We start from the raw sequence: 14389 nt of genomic DNA, 5'->3' as shown, positions 1-14389 counted from the left end.
ACAGCTCTATTCTATGCCACAATTAATTGGGGCAAATTAATCCAAGCATTATGAAAATCTATGGAAAAGATTTCCTGTGGTAGCAGCTGAGTGGGGGCAGAGCAGAGACGGTAAAAGAGCTTACATAAGTAAAATACAATAAAGTAGGTTTTTGAAATCATTATAACATATGATCTGGCATAATTCAAAAAATAATAAATCTGAGAAGGCATATCATTTTATCACTTCAAGCTTAATTCTGAAGCATGGGCCTTTTAAATGTCAATAAATTGAGTTCTTTTTCCTGAAAGAGTAGAAGAGAATGCAAAGCACAGAAAATCTTTTCAGGGTGTGCTTGGTATGTTGACGAGGAAAGGCTCATCTTTACCACGTTTTGAATATAGCTGATGGGCTCCCACAGACAGACAGAGCCATCAGTGGCATGCACAGATGTTCATAATCATTTTATGAAGAGGTTTTTAGTTGGGGGAGCTGGTGTGCTCCATTTGCTAATTGCTTCCTCTGCCTGTTTCTCTGTAATCTCCCATTCAGACTTGCTTTCTACCTTTCGAGAGTCTGTGATGTTACCAACAGTGGGAGATACAGACCCAGTTTCTGTGGGATTGTCACAGGTGCACACATCACTTGCATGTGCTAACTTATCTTGCCGTGGTGAATTTGTCAACTGAATTTGTCTAACTTCTCCTGTCAAGTTTCAAACATGCTTTAATGACATCTTGAGGGAATAGCTGCAATACACTTGTGGAGGCTAAAGTAACTCCATCTTGGATGCTAATCTGCCATGTTAACATTTGATTAACTGCAGTTCTAGAAATGCTTCTAAGAATTCTACTTTATCTGCTGTTCCTTGTATAAGAGCACATACTTATCATAAACCCTGTCCTTAGGGCAAAACAATCTTAATGTTATCACACAAATTACAGGCTATGACATACATAGCATTTTTGTCTTTTCCTAGAAGGTCAACTTTAATTATCCTACACATTGACTATAGAGCATGTACACTCTTTTCCTCTAGTATATAAGCCCTAGGTCCGGGGGTAACAGCATGGAGATCAACTTATCTTGTTGCTGCCCAAGACCACGCTTCTGTCAATAAGTTACCCAATAAATCACCTTTTACCAACAAACTGGATTTGGTTTCTTTGCTCCTTCTGCTTTTGGGGCTCGCTTTGCATATATGGCCCTTTCACAAAACAACATTCAATGTCATTTATTTTAATGTATGTGCTTTTGTCAGAGATGCTAAAAAGCATTCATTCAACTTGAAAGTTTTCTGATTAAATGGTTAATGTGTTTCATTATTAAAATTATGTTAATTTATGGGATTGGACTGTTTCCAGATCTCTTTCCTCCTCGAGTTTCTTTAGAATGCTTATCATGGAAATGCTTCAAGCTGACCTATTCAGTTTTGTTCTTGTATGTTTACCACTATCTTTACTACTTTGGGTTTGTGTGGCATGTCATAGACAAATATGGCAACATTCAAGAGAGTCAGCCCCGTGGACATGGGTAGAGATAGGATATTGGATCCCAGGATAAGGTGATGTGGTAGGTGAGGCAGTTCCACAAGTGACTATCTCCCAAACCCTCTCCAGAAGGTAGAACATGCAAGGGCTTTCTAGATTAGATCCTAATACACTAGCAATCAGATGGTCAACTATTAATTACTGTGTATCCCACAGATATAGGAAATTGTCCGAAGACTACACAGCTCATTCATATAGGGACCCTGAACTTCTCCTGCTTTAAGAAACCAAAGAAGATTTTTTTTCTTCTATTAAGCAAAGAAAAAACATCTTCCCATACAAACTGAAAAGTACTTAGTCAACTGGTTTAAGTGACTATGCAGCTGTTCCTGATGCAAGCTGTTTGGAAAGACAAGTTGTTTCCTAAAGAAGTATTCGAAGTTTTCATAACTTTTCATCAACACTATGAAATAAAAGTTTTGGAGGTAGGTTATGTAAAGCTGATAAAAACAATAATTTCTCCTATGAGTATGGACAACCACACATTTCCTACGATTTGGATATGATTTACAGATTGACTACAAAAAAAGGCTTTTTTAAAAATCCCCTTTTATGGCAGAACTTTCAAAAACAGGATTTTAGATTTTCAAAAACAGGATAGAAGATTCTTAATTTTCCTATCCCTCATCACCCCACACAATAACCACCACAAAAACAAAACAAAGAAAACCTTTGCTTCTGCTTCCCAAGTTCCCAATTCCTTCTAAGGGTACCACCATTATTCATTCAATCAACACATGCAAGGGATAGACAGCTGAACAAGACACATGTCCAAACCCCAGGTCACAGCATTAAAATGTGGTATGTGTTATGACAGAATTATACATAAAATGTCTGGGGATAAAGATAAGAGGCATTGATTGCAGGCTTGTGGGGGAGGAGAGTCAGAAAATCCTTCCAAACTTAGGTTGAGACTTGAAGGACTGAAAGGGAGGAGGAGCATTCTAGGCATAAGGAACAACACGTCCTAAAAAGGCATGAAACTTTATGATGAATTAATGACAAATAGGTCATTATGATCAGAGAGGAAGATAGGTGTGGGCACACAGTGGAACAGGGATGGATATGTGGGAAGATCATGAAGAACTCTGGTTACTAAGAAGTTTGATCTTTACACAGGTAAGGAGCCATGCAAAGGTTTTAAAGTGAATGATTTGTGCAGATGCATTTCAGAAAAATAATACCAGTTGTAAGACTTTGGACTAGTGCTCAGAAAATATTCACTTAACCTCCCTTCTCCTTGAGGTGGATTAAGTGCTTCCCTGCCCCATTGACTTGGGCTTTGTCATGTGACTTACTTTAACGAAAGAAATATAATTCGAAGAGAAGCCTTAAATACACTTGTGCAAGTTGACTTGGTCTTTTGCCTTCCTGATGACCACAAAAAGAATATGTCCTCTGTCCCTTCTGCCTGGGTCCCATAATGAGAACCATGTTGTAGAAGTGAAACCTGGAGTTCAAGGCCTGGCTCATGGGATCCAAAACCTGGAACTAAGCCCCACAAACTTCTAGCTAAAATCAGAGCCACTCTGGCCACCCCAAACACTTATGAGCAAGAAAAGTAAATGCTTATTGTTTTAAACCACTAGATTTGGGAGTGATTTGTTACACAGCACTACTACAGCCATAGCTGACTAATACGTGTATATCAGGAAATATGACCATTTTTGCCTCCCCTTTAACTTTTATTCCTTCTTCTTCCAAATCCAACTGCCAAAGATCTTTTCAATCTTTCATTATAATTGGATTACTGGAACAGTCTCCTAACCAATATCTCTGAGTCTAGTTTTGCTCAGTTCCCATCCATATTGAAGTCTAAGTTTTGGCTATTATTCTTAAACACCATGTTCACATCATACTCCATCTCACAATCTGCAGGGCTTCCCATTACCTACCATTTCACATTCAAATTCTGCCTTCTTTCCAAACACCACCAAATAGTTTAATCCCTTCACTCTTTGTATCCCGGACTAATTCTTGATACCATACCTTTATTCAAGCAGAGGAATCTCTTGCCCCAAACCCCATTTAGAATATTCACTTCCCATTTTCACCCTATCTGCAAAGCTTCATTTTAAGCCACCTTTGATGAAATGATCACTGTTTCCAGACTTCTTAGAACTGCAAGGACTATATATTTATGACATTTTCAGTCTATATCCCAGAAACATGTAATTAAGCAATGACTTTCTATATATGCATATATGTGTATCTTGTCTTCTAAACACTTTTGAAGTCTCCTTGAAAGGCAGAACTACTGCAAATTTTATTGCATTCTCTTGCCTCTCTGCTCCACCAAAGTTCTTTGCAGAATGACTGAACATAATTGGCAATGGGTATTTACTTGATAACCTATGATTAAGCACCTACTGTATGTCAGGCACTATGATATGTATTGACCGAGAAAAGAAACAATTTACGGCCTCAAGGGTCTACAATTAATAGGAACAGCAAATAAATATGTAAAAGGAAGTATTACTGTTTTCCTCTCAAAGAATTTTATTTGCTGCATATATTTTAAATGTTTATATCTATTTCTGGACTTAAAAGATGGAAGATGAGCACAATAAATGCATTTCCTAAATTCGCAATCACATCTTACCTAGAGAATTTTCTTACCCTAATTGCCACCCACTGTGTGAACATGACTGTCAATCCTTAATTATTCTCTTTGCAGAGGCAGTGAGGAAGGGCCGAAAGGGCATCTGGGGAAGGAATCTTCTGCTAAAGCACATTATTTATAGTTTTCCAAATTTACCAGAAACAAATATTTAAATGCGTTTTCTTAATTTTCCCCCTTGTCATCTGACAGAAATGTAGCAACTTCCATAATTTGTCAAAGAGGTAGCATATTATGCTACAAAAAAAATCAATGCACTAATGGAATCACATTTTCTATTTTCTACTTTATTTTTTTCTTTTTATAAATGGAAAGCCTATCTAAATAGGCTTTATACCTGGTACATTTGGGGGGAAATTTAAAGTTCCATTGTTGATTATGAGATTATGAAACAGAATTCACTGATTTTTAAAGTAGCATTGTCAAAAGATTCTGAAAAATGGCCTTGATGCATTTACAAAAAATGAAATTTACTTAAAGACCACTTCCTGTCTCCAATATTTCAACTGTGTCATAATGCTCATAAGGATTGGAGAATTGGCTATTTCAAATGCAATTTGATACTAATTGTGGGAATGGACATTCAACCATATAAGTGAATCATTTTATCCACACTTTTAGTCCAAGTCCAGCATGGTACCTGGAAATGACAGATGCCAAATGAGAGTAGAATGTGATATCCTTGTTGAGTCAAAGACTTTGTATGACCAAGAAGGGTTATATTAATAATTATGGTGACAGTGAAATTTTCACAATTTAAATAAGTTTCTGTTAATACTTTAACTGCATGTTTAAAAATCTGCCTGGTGAAAGATTATTGAAAAATTCATTATCTTCAATTTTAATGGGTGTTTCCCAAGTAAAGTAGAGTCTTCCCCTGTGTTGATTGGTGGAGGAAAGAAGTCCGAAATACTGAAGATTCAACTCTATTTACAGCTCACTGGCAACTAAAATGGGAAACCTCAGAAAATAAAGATAAGATAGCAGGGCCCAAGCAAGAGTGGGAAAGATTGGAATGACAAAATTAAATTTCTCTGGGACCTCTTCCAGGCTTATCTGTGCCTGAAAAAAAAAAGATGCTACAGTATGTCACTGTGAAGAAACAGATGTCAGGAAAGCCCAATTTTAGGGGCTGCAGTATCTGAAAGAACTGTAGTGTGACATTCTTGGTGATCGACTTTGTTCTTCAGATTGCTTTGGAAAGTTTCTGCTAAACTCTTAATTAAACCCAACTTTCATTGTAAAACTACAATTTAGCAATGAGAAACATTTCAATACAAGACAAAATATATATTTTGGAAAACAAAAAGGTCCAAAGACCACATATGCAAGCTTTTCTGAGAGAAAAAGGAGAGAGCTGTTGCAAGTATTTTAGAGCCTTAAGTAGAAAAGTGACTGGAGAAAAAGAGAATTTTTAAAGTGATACCAGTATTTCAAATTATTCTGGCCTTACTTCAGAGCAGACATATGGCATTAAATATGCAACAATGAAAAAGAAGAACATAGAAGCAGAGCTGGAATGAAAGACTGAGCATAGAGCTTCCTACAAAATTGGTGTCTTCTAGAAGTCTATGGGCTAAATGTAAACTTTGGGCTGTTTAAGTTTTTGAGGTGAATAGTCCCCATTATCATTCACTATCTGAAGAACTAGAAAACATGGGAAGTTCATTTGATAGAAATCATCGTTCAATCTAAAATACAACTCTTATACACACACGCCCCGCTCTGAACAGTTTGCCATTATGTGTGTGTGAACCTAAGAATGCTCCTGAAAACAACCAACCATAAGGAAACAATGCAAGAAATAGAGTAAAACCTTAGCATTGCCCCTTTCAGCAGTTTTTCCCTCATTTCAGAGACTCTTCTTCCACTCTCAAATGCACTCCTCAAACAAAGGTGCTCTATCCTGCAATCTTATCATAAGAGTAAACCATCTGGAGGATCCGACTGTATTGTAGTAACTCAATATCTTACCTCTTCCCAAGACTATCTGCCTTTTAATAGAAGAGAATGACAGGTCCGTGCTAGACCCAAAGGAATGAACTTCCACAAGCCAGCAGGGGAGTAATTTTTGGCAAAAATAACTTCCCTCTGATGAAGTCACCTTATGTGATAAATCCCTCTTTTCCCTTATGTCTACGCCAGGCATTAGTGATGTTTGGGGCTGGAAAATTCTTTGTCACTGGGGACTCTTCTGTGCATTGTAGGGTGTTTAGTAGCATCCCTGGCCTCTACTCAATAGATGCCGACAGCATCCATTCATCCAATTGTGAAAATCAAAAATCCCTAGATATTGCCAAATGTCTCCTGGGTGGAGGCAAAATCATCCAGCTGAGAACCACTTGTCTACGTGAAGACAGGCCTTACTTGCAAACACTGGTAACCTTAAATTCCTTGCCTCATATTTTGTTCTCATTCTTTTGCAGTTGCTATTAGTATATAAATCACTCTTTGGGAAAAACAAAACAGGAAACCTGTTCATCACCAAATAATTAGCAGAATTGGACTCTAGTCTAAAGCTTTTGTTCTTGCTTCACTGAAGAGAAATTTACACATGAATAATACTCTCAAGGAAGGACCCAATACATTCTCACATTCTTTGTCCTCAGACTTCTTTACAAATACCTACTTGAAAATGTATTAAAGAGCAAACAACTGACTACATTCTTTTAAATTCACTGTAGCCCTGAAATTAATATAATACATCATAAAACTGTTGAAAAATGACTTTAAGGAGCACATAAAGAGGTAGAACTTCCTCCTATCAAAGTCCGAACCAGGCCCCACCCTGCCTAGCTTCTCAGATCATGTTCAGGGTGGTATGGCCACAGACAACAGGTGGAGCTTTCTTTTCACAAAAATGGTAATGTCAGATCCCTCACTTATACAACACATATCTCTGGCTCAAGATAGACACAGTAATCTATAGAACACATCAATTTAAAATGCATGTTTATTTTTTTGTTTTTCTTTTGTACTCCCTGTTTCCATTCCCCATAGTTTCTAGAGACCAGCAGTTCTCAACTGGGAGAAACTTTGCCCCCTAGGATGCATTTGTCAATATTTGGAGACATTTTTGATTGTCAGAATTCGGGGTGGGGAGCGGTGACAGACATCTAGTAGGTTGAGACCAGGGTTGCTGTTAAGCATCCCACAATGCATAGGATAGCCCTCCACCTCAAGGAATTCTCCAGCCCCAAATGTCCATAGTGCAGAGGCTGAGAAACCTGGGTCTGAACACATAATTAGAACTCCCATTCATCACTCCTGATTTGGTTATAACCTATGGAGAAGGGATGTTACCCACATCTTCTCCATATGTTTAGTGGCCCTCAATGCTTAATATAGGGCTATATCCACAGCAGGTACCCATATATAATTGTTATCTGAAAAGTCCAATTTTATTTAGAAGGAGAAGACATAAAAAATAACCTTATTCTCTTTGGTTAAAAGGTTTTTGGTAAACCAAAAAAAAAAGTATGGTTAGAATAAAATCCTATTTTTAAATGAATGAATTGTATCATTTGGAAAAAAAAGGACCAGGAAAATCATACATCATTGATGATGCTGGAACACAGTCTTTGTTGGTTGTGCATTTGAGCCTCCAGGGGTAGCTCAAGGCTCTTTTCCTCACCTGAATGCCCACCTCTTCTCCCTTACCCTCCACTAAGAAGAGACAGCAAACTAAGAATAATGCCAAAGTGCCTTGTGAGGTCACAAGGAAGCCACCATGCTAGAGGGTGGGGGCAAATAATGAACAATAAATAGAACTCCAATGGGGCTTGAATTTTCTTCCTCCTTTAAGTAAATTTCTTTACCACCCATTTATTTTCTCCTTTGCATCTCTTTTCTGGAACTCCAGCTACATTTTTTGAATGAGAGCTCTGATCTGACTTAATTTTTTAAAAAAGATTTATGTAATCATATTCATTTGCTCTGAGTTCTCTAAAGGCAGCAGAATACAAACAACAACAAGGGCAGTCAAAATATTAAACTATAATACATGGGCCATGGTGAAAGAGTCCAGGGAATGTAGGCATCTCACCCTTGGGACTCTAGGTAAGCCACACTAGATTCCTATCCCGTGAGACTGAAAAAGTGGCCACAGCAGTAGCATGTTGATTTTTGTAATAAACCTTGAATAGTATAAGTAAACCAAACTGCTGTAAATAGAAATCCTGTGAGCTCTTCTTGTGATTAAGAATTTAAAGCACCAATCTTCTCCTGGGCTTGCAGACTTTTAGAACAAAAAGTTTTAAGTGAAACTGGAAAACAGTTAAATATTACTGATGCTCCCGTATTACTCATGTAATATTTATGAGCCATGGAATGATCATTCTGATTATTCCCAGCTGATTTTAACAAGGGATTTTTTTTTCCCTCTCTTAATTAGGTGCCTGCGTGCAAACAAAAGCCTATTATAGCACTCAGAAAGAACACACTGAATAAAATTAGAGCAGATCTTCTAAATCATTGGATAGTAGTCTGGATATAAAAATACAATGAGTCCCTGTGATCTGGATAGGAGTATACTTGCAATAAAACTTCAATACAATTTCAATTGCTACTCTTTGCAATTAGGGCAGGCAAACCTGAAATCGACTCAACTTTCTCTCTGAATCCTTGTAATGCATCTCAACTAAGATATATGCTTTATCAATGGCAAAGGTACTGTTATCTCCTATTCTGTTTAAAGAAGCAAATTTCTAAATGTTTTTGGGTGACTGAAATTTAAAGGAAATCATTTTTCCTATTGCTCAAAGCACAGAATAAATATTTCAGGTTGAAGAGGATGTGAGAAGAGTGGAATTTTTAGAACTAATCACTGTCCTTAAGCTTGACTTTAAAAGTCTATTCAACTACAATTAGTGTCAAAACTTAAATCCCTATCTGTTGTTGGAATAAAGGTACAGAGTTAGGAATTCTGTTGCAGTGTACACCTCTGCTATCTATTGAGGCATCTTATCTATTTTCTGTGTTTCTAAAAAAAGATAAAATAAGTTCAAAGGCATGGAATCTTTATTGGCAACAATAAGATCCTGGCTCCCTATTTTGCATGATAATTAGTTTATAGAATTATAACTTAGAAGTGTTTATGCATGAAACATTGGACCTTATTTTGAAATGCTGTTAAGGATTAGACTCTGTAACAGACAAACCCTAAAGTGACCCCCAATAAACCCCACCTCCTCGTATTTACACAAGTGTGTGATCCCTGTCCTTGAGTACCGGCAGAACCTGTGACTTGCCAACAAAATATGGCAGGAATCATGAGATGTCACTTCCAAGATTATGTCATTTTATGTAAGACTCCATCTTGGAAAACTGGAATGAGACTCTCCTCATAAGAATGATTTAGTAAATGACCATTATGTAGAAAGCCCCATGGCAGTGAACCACAGACAGACCGTAGGACATTAGGATGGCCTCCAGGAGCTGAGCATGGCCTCTATCCAGCAGCCAGTAAAATACTGGGACCCACACTCCTACAGTCTCAAAGAAATGAATTTGACCAACAAACTGAGAGGGCTTGGAAGCGGATTCCTCCCCAGTCAAGCCTTCAGATGAAAATGTGGCCCAGCTCTTGTAAGGCTCGGTGCAGAGGACCTAGATCCTCCACATCAGGCTACTGACCCATGGAAACTGTAAGATAATAAATATGTGTTGTTTAAAGTCACTAAGTTTGTGGTAATTTGTTACTCAGCAATATGAAACTAATACGGATACCAAGAATTCCATGAAATAGGGTAGAAAAGAACTATAGTAGAAGATATTATAGATTATGCTTAATAGTCCCTAAAAATGTAAAAGATGGAAGAAAATATATCATAGAAAAGAACTAGGACAACAAATGAACCTAGTTCTCTGGTTTGGTGTGAACATTTAAGTTTTGGAGTTTTTTTTTTTTTTTTCCATACTTTCAGACTTTCTTAATTTTTAAATTTAGAGGCAAAATTTACATAACTTTAAATTAAACATTTTAAAGTAAACTTTAGCATTTAGTACATTCACAATTTTGTGCAACCACCACCCTGCCTAGTTCTGAAATATTTTCACCTCGCCCAAAAGGAAACCCTGTATCCATTAAGCAGTTACTCTCCACCCCTGTCCCCCCAGTCCCTGGAAACCATTAATCTGCTTTCTCTGTCTCTATAGATTTGCCTATTCTGGATATTACATAGAATAATATGATGCAACCTTTTGTGTCTGATTTCTTTCACTTAGTATAATGTTTTAAAGGTTGATCAAGATTGTAGTATGTACCAGGACTTTATTCTTTTTATGGCTGAATAATATTCCATTGTACATACATACCACCATTTGCTTATTCATTCATCCATTGATAGACATTTGGGCAGTTTCTACCTTTGGCTATTGTGAATAGTGCTGCTATGAACATGTATGTATATGTATTTGAGTACCAGTTTAATTCTTTTGGATACATACTTAGGAATGGAATCACTGGGTATTTGGCTAATTCTATTTGACTTTTTGAGGAGCCACTGAACTGTTTTTCATGGTGGCTGAACTATTTTACATTCCCACCAGCAATGTACAAGGGTTATAATTTCTCTACATCCTCATCAACATTTGTCATTTCCATATTTTTGATAATAGCCATCCTAGTGGGTATGAAGTAGTACCCCATTGTGGTTTTGATTTGTATCTCCCTAATGACTAATGATAATGACCATCTTTTCACGTATTTTTTGGCCATTTGTGTATCCTCTTCAGAGAACTCTCTACTCAAGTTCTTGCCCATTTTTAAATCAGGTTGTCTTTTTTTGTTGTTGATTTGTAAGAGTTCTTTTTCTATATTCTTGGTACTAGGTGTGTATCAGATACATAATTTGAAAGTATTTTCTCCTGTCCTGCAGGTTGTCTTTTTACTTTCTTGGTAATGTCCTTTGATGCATAAAAGATTTTACTTGTGATAAAATCTAATTTATCTACATTTATCTTTTGTTACATGTGATTTCAGTGTCATATCTAAGAATCCATTGGTAAACCCAAGGTCATGAGGATTTACCCCTACGTTTTCTACAAGTTTAATGTTTTAGCTCTATTTAGGTCATTAATTCATTTTGAGTTACTTTTTGTATATGGTGGTCCCACAGAGAATCAGAGGGGGAAAACAGGCATCTGAAACAACTCACTGTGTACAAATTTAATTTGAGGGAATATTTTTTCCTTAAGATTCCATTCTACTGTGTTCTGGCTTCTAGTTTCACTACTCACATTAACTTTACAATTTCATCATCAATACCTAATATTTTGCTTCTTTTTTTTAATACTCTTTATAAACTTCTCCTTAAATCTTTCAAGTAAAGCCAATAAAAGGAAAGGTCAAGTGACTGACCAAATACGATTGGTCTTATCACAGGTCCAGGAGGTAGAAGATGAACCTTTGGTTAGAAAAAGCTAAGACTTCAGATTGGGAAGATAAGTGTTCACAAAATGTCTTGCCCATGACACTGCTTCCAAAACCCCAATTTTCTGTAAACATGGCAGAATGACTTCGGTTAAGTGTTAAAAAAAAAAAAAAGTAATAGCTTTCAATCTCACATATACCTGAGGCCCTGAGAAAACTTATTTTTAATTGGGGCTGAAACACAGCTTCCAAAGATTCTGTCATGTAAGAAAAAAATCTACAAGTATACATGAGGGGTCTTCAAAAAGTTCATTGAAAATGTATATTATAAAAAACTATGAATGGATTTAAAAATTGTGTTCCACCAAAAAAACCCATACTAACTTATAACAATATGTCTGAACAGGATCTAGTTTGAGGCACTAAGAAGGATAAGACATCAGTTTGAAAAGAGCCCCTATCAGAGCAATACAAATTCTGCTAAAATTGAAGCAAGAATAAATATCAGATTTATGGTGAAGCTTGGGTGGAAGAATGATTAAAACACTGATGCTTTAAAAAAAGTCTATGGGGACAATGCCCCAAGAAATCAGCAGTTTACAAATAAATAACTCATGTTAGGAAGGGATGAGATGATGTTGAAGACGAAGCCCTCAGCAGCAGGCCATCCACATAAATTTGCGAGAAAAAAATTCATCTTGCTCATGTCCTAATTGAAAAGGACTGACAATTAACATCACAAACAATAACCAACACTATAGGCATCTCAATTAGTTCAGTTTACACAATTATGACTGAAAAATTAAAACTGAACAAACTTTCCACTCCATGGATACCAAAACCTTTGCACCCGGATCAGCTGCAGACAAGAGCAGAGCTTTCAATGGAACTTTTAAACAAGCAGGATCAAGATCCTGAAGCATTTCTTCAAAGAATTGTAATAGGAGATGAAACATGGCTTTACCAGTATGATCCTGAAGACATAACACAATAAAAGCAATGGCTACCAACAGGTGGAAGCTGTCCAATCAAAGCAAAAGTGGATAGGTCAAGAGCAAAGGTCATGGCAACAGGCAAGGACACAAAAGAAAAGAAAACTATAGACCAATATCCCTGATGAACATAGATATGAAAATCCTGAACAAAATACTAGCAAACCCAATCGAACAGCACATCAAAAATATAATGCACCACAATCAAGTGAGTTTTATTCCAGGGATGGAGGGATGGTTCACCATATACAAATCGATAAATGTGATTCACCACATAAACAGAATTAAAAGCAAAATCATATGATCATCTCAATAGATGCAGAAAAAATAGTCAATAAAATTCAGCATCCCTTCATGATAAAAACACTCAACAAACTAGGCATAGAAGGAATATACCTCAAAATAATAAAATCCATAAATAACAATCCCACAGCCAACATCATATTGAACAGGGAAAAGTTTAAAGCATTCCCCCTAAGAACTGGAATAAGATAAAGATGCCCACTTTTACTACTCCTCCCATTCGACATAGTACTGCAGGTCTTAGCCAGAGCAATGGGCAAGAGAAAAGAAGAAAGGCCATCCAAATCAGAAAAGGAGTCCAAACTATCCCTGTTTGCTGATGATATGATCTTATATCTATAAAACCCTAAATAATCCTCCAAAAGACTCCTATAATTGGCAAATAAATTCAGTAAAGTATCAGGGTACAAAAATCAACATAAAAAATCAGTAGCATTTCTATACACCAACAACAAACAAGCTGAGAACCAAAGCAAGCAGTCAATCTCACGTACTATAGCCACAAAAAAGTACCTAGGAATATATTTAACCAAGGAGATGAAAGATTTCTATGAGGAAAATTACAAAACACTGATCAAAGAAACTATAGACAACACAAACAAATGGAAAAACATCTCATGTTCATGAATTGGAAGAATAAATATTGTTAATGACCATATTGTCCAAAGCAGTACAGATTCAATGCAATTCCTATCAAAACGCCAACATGATTTTTCACAGAATTAGAAAAAACAATCCTAAAATTCACATGGAACCAAGCAAGAGCCCGAATAGCCAAAGAAATCCTAAGCAGAAAGAACAAAGTGAAAGGCATCACATTACCAGGCTTCAAATTATACTATAAGGCTACAGTATACAAAACAGCATGGCACTCATATAAAAATAGACACATGTGGATCAATGAAACAGAATAGAGAACCCAGAAAGAAAGCTACATACCTGTAACCAATTGATCTTTAACAAAGCAATCAAAAACATACATTGAGGAAAGGATACATTATTCAATAAATACTGCTGGGAAACTCAGATAGCTATATGAAGAAGAATGAAACTGGATCTCTGTCTCTCACCATATACAAAAGTTAACTCGAGATGGATTAAAGGATTAAATGTAGCACTTGAAACTATAAAAATTCTAGAAGAAAACTTAGGAAAAACTCTTCTGGACATTGGACTAGGAATAGAAATTATGACTACCACCCCCAAAGCAAATGCAACAAAAAGAAAAATAAACAAATGGAACTTATATTAAAAGGTCTGCATAGTGGAAGAAATAATCAACAAAGTAAACAACCTACACAATGAGAGAAAATATTTGCAAACTATAAACCCACAAAGGACTAGTATCCAGAATCTACAAGGAACTGAACAAGAAAAAAACAAATAACCCCATTAAGAAGTGGGCAAAGGATATGAACAGGTATTTGTCAAAAGAAGATATGCAAATGGCCGAGAAACATGAAAATATTCTCAGCCATCACTAATCAGAGAAATGGAAATTAAAATCGCAATGAGATACCATCTTGTTTCAGTCAGAATGGCCATTATTAAAAAGTCAAACAACAGGCCGGGC

The sequence above is a fragment of the Propithecus coquereli genome, unplaced genomic scaffold, assembly GCF_000956105.1.
Source record: "Propithecus coquereli isolate 6110/MARCELLA unplaced genomic scaffold, Pcoq_1.0 Scaffold548, whole genome shotgun sequence".
NCBI classification, from domain to species: domain Eukaryota; kingdom Metazoa; phylum Chordata; class Mammalia; order Primates; family Indriidae; genus Propithecus; species Propithecus coquereli.
This window is presented reverse-complemented; position numbering follows the sequence as displayed.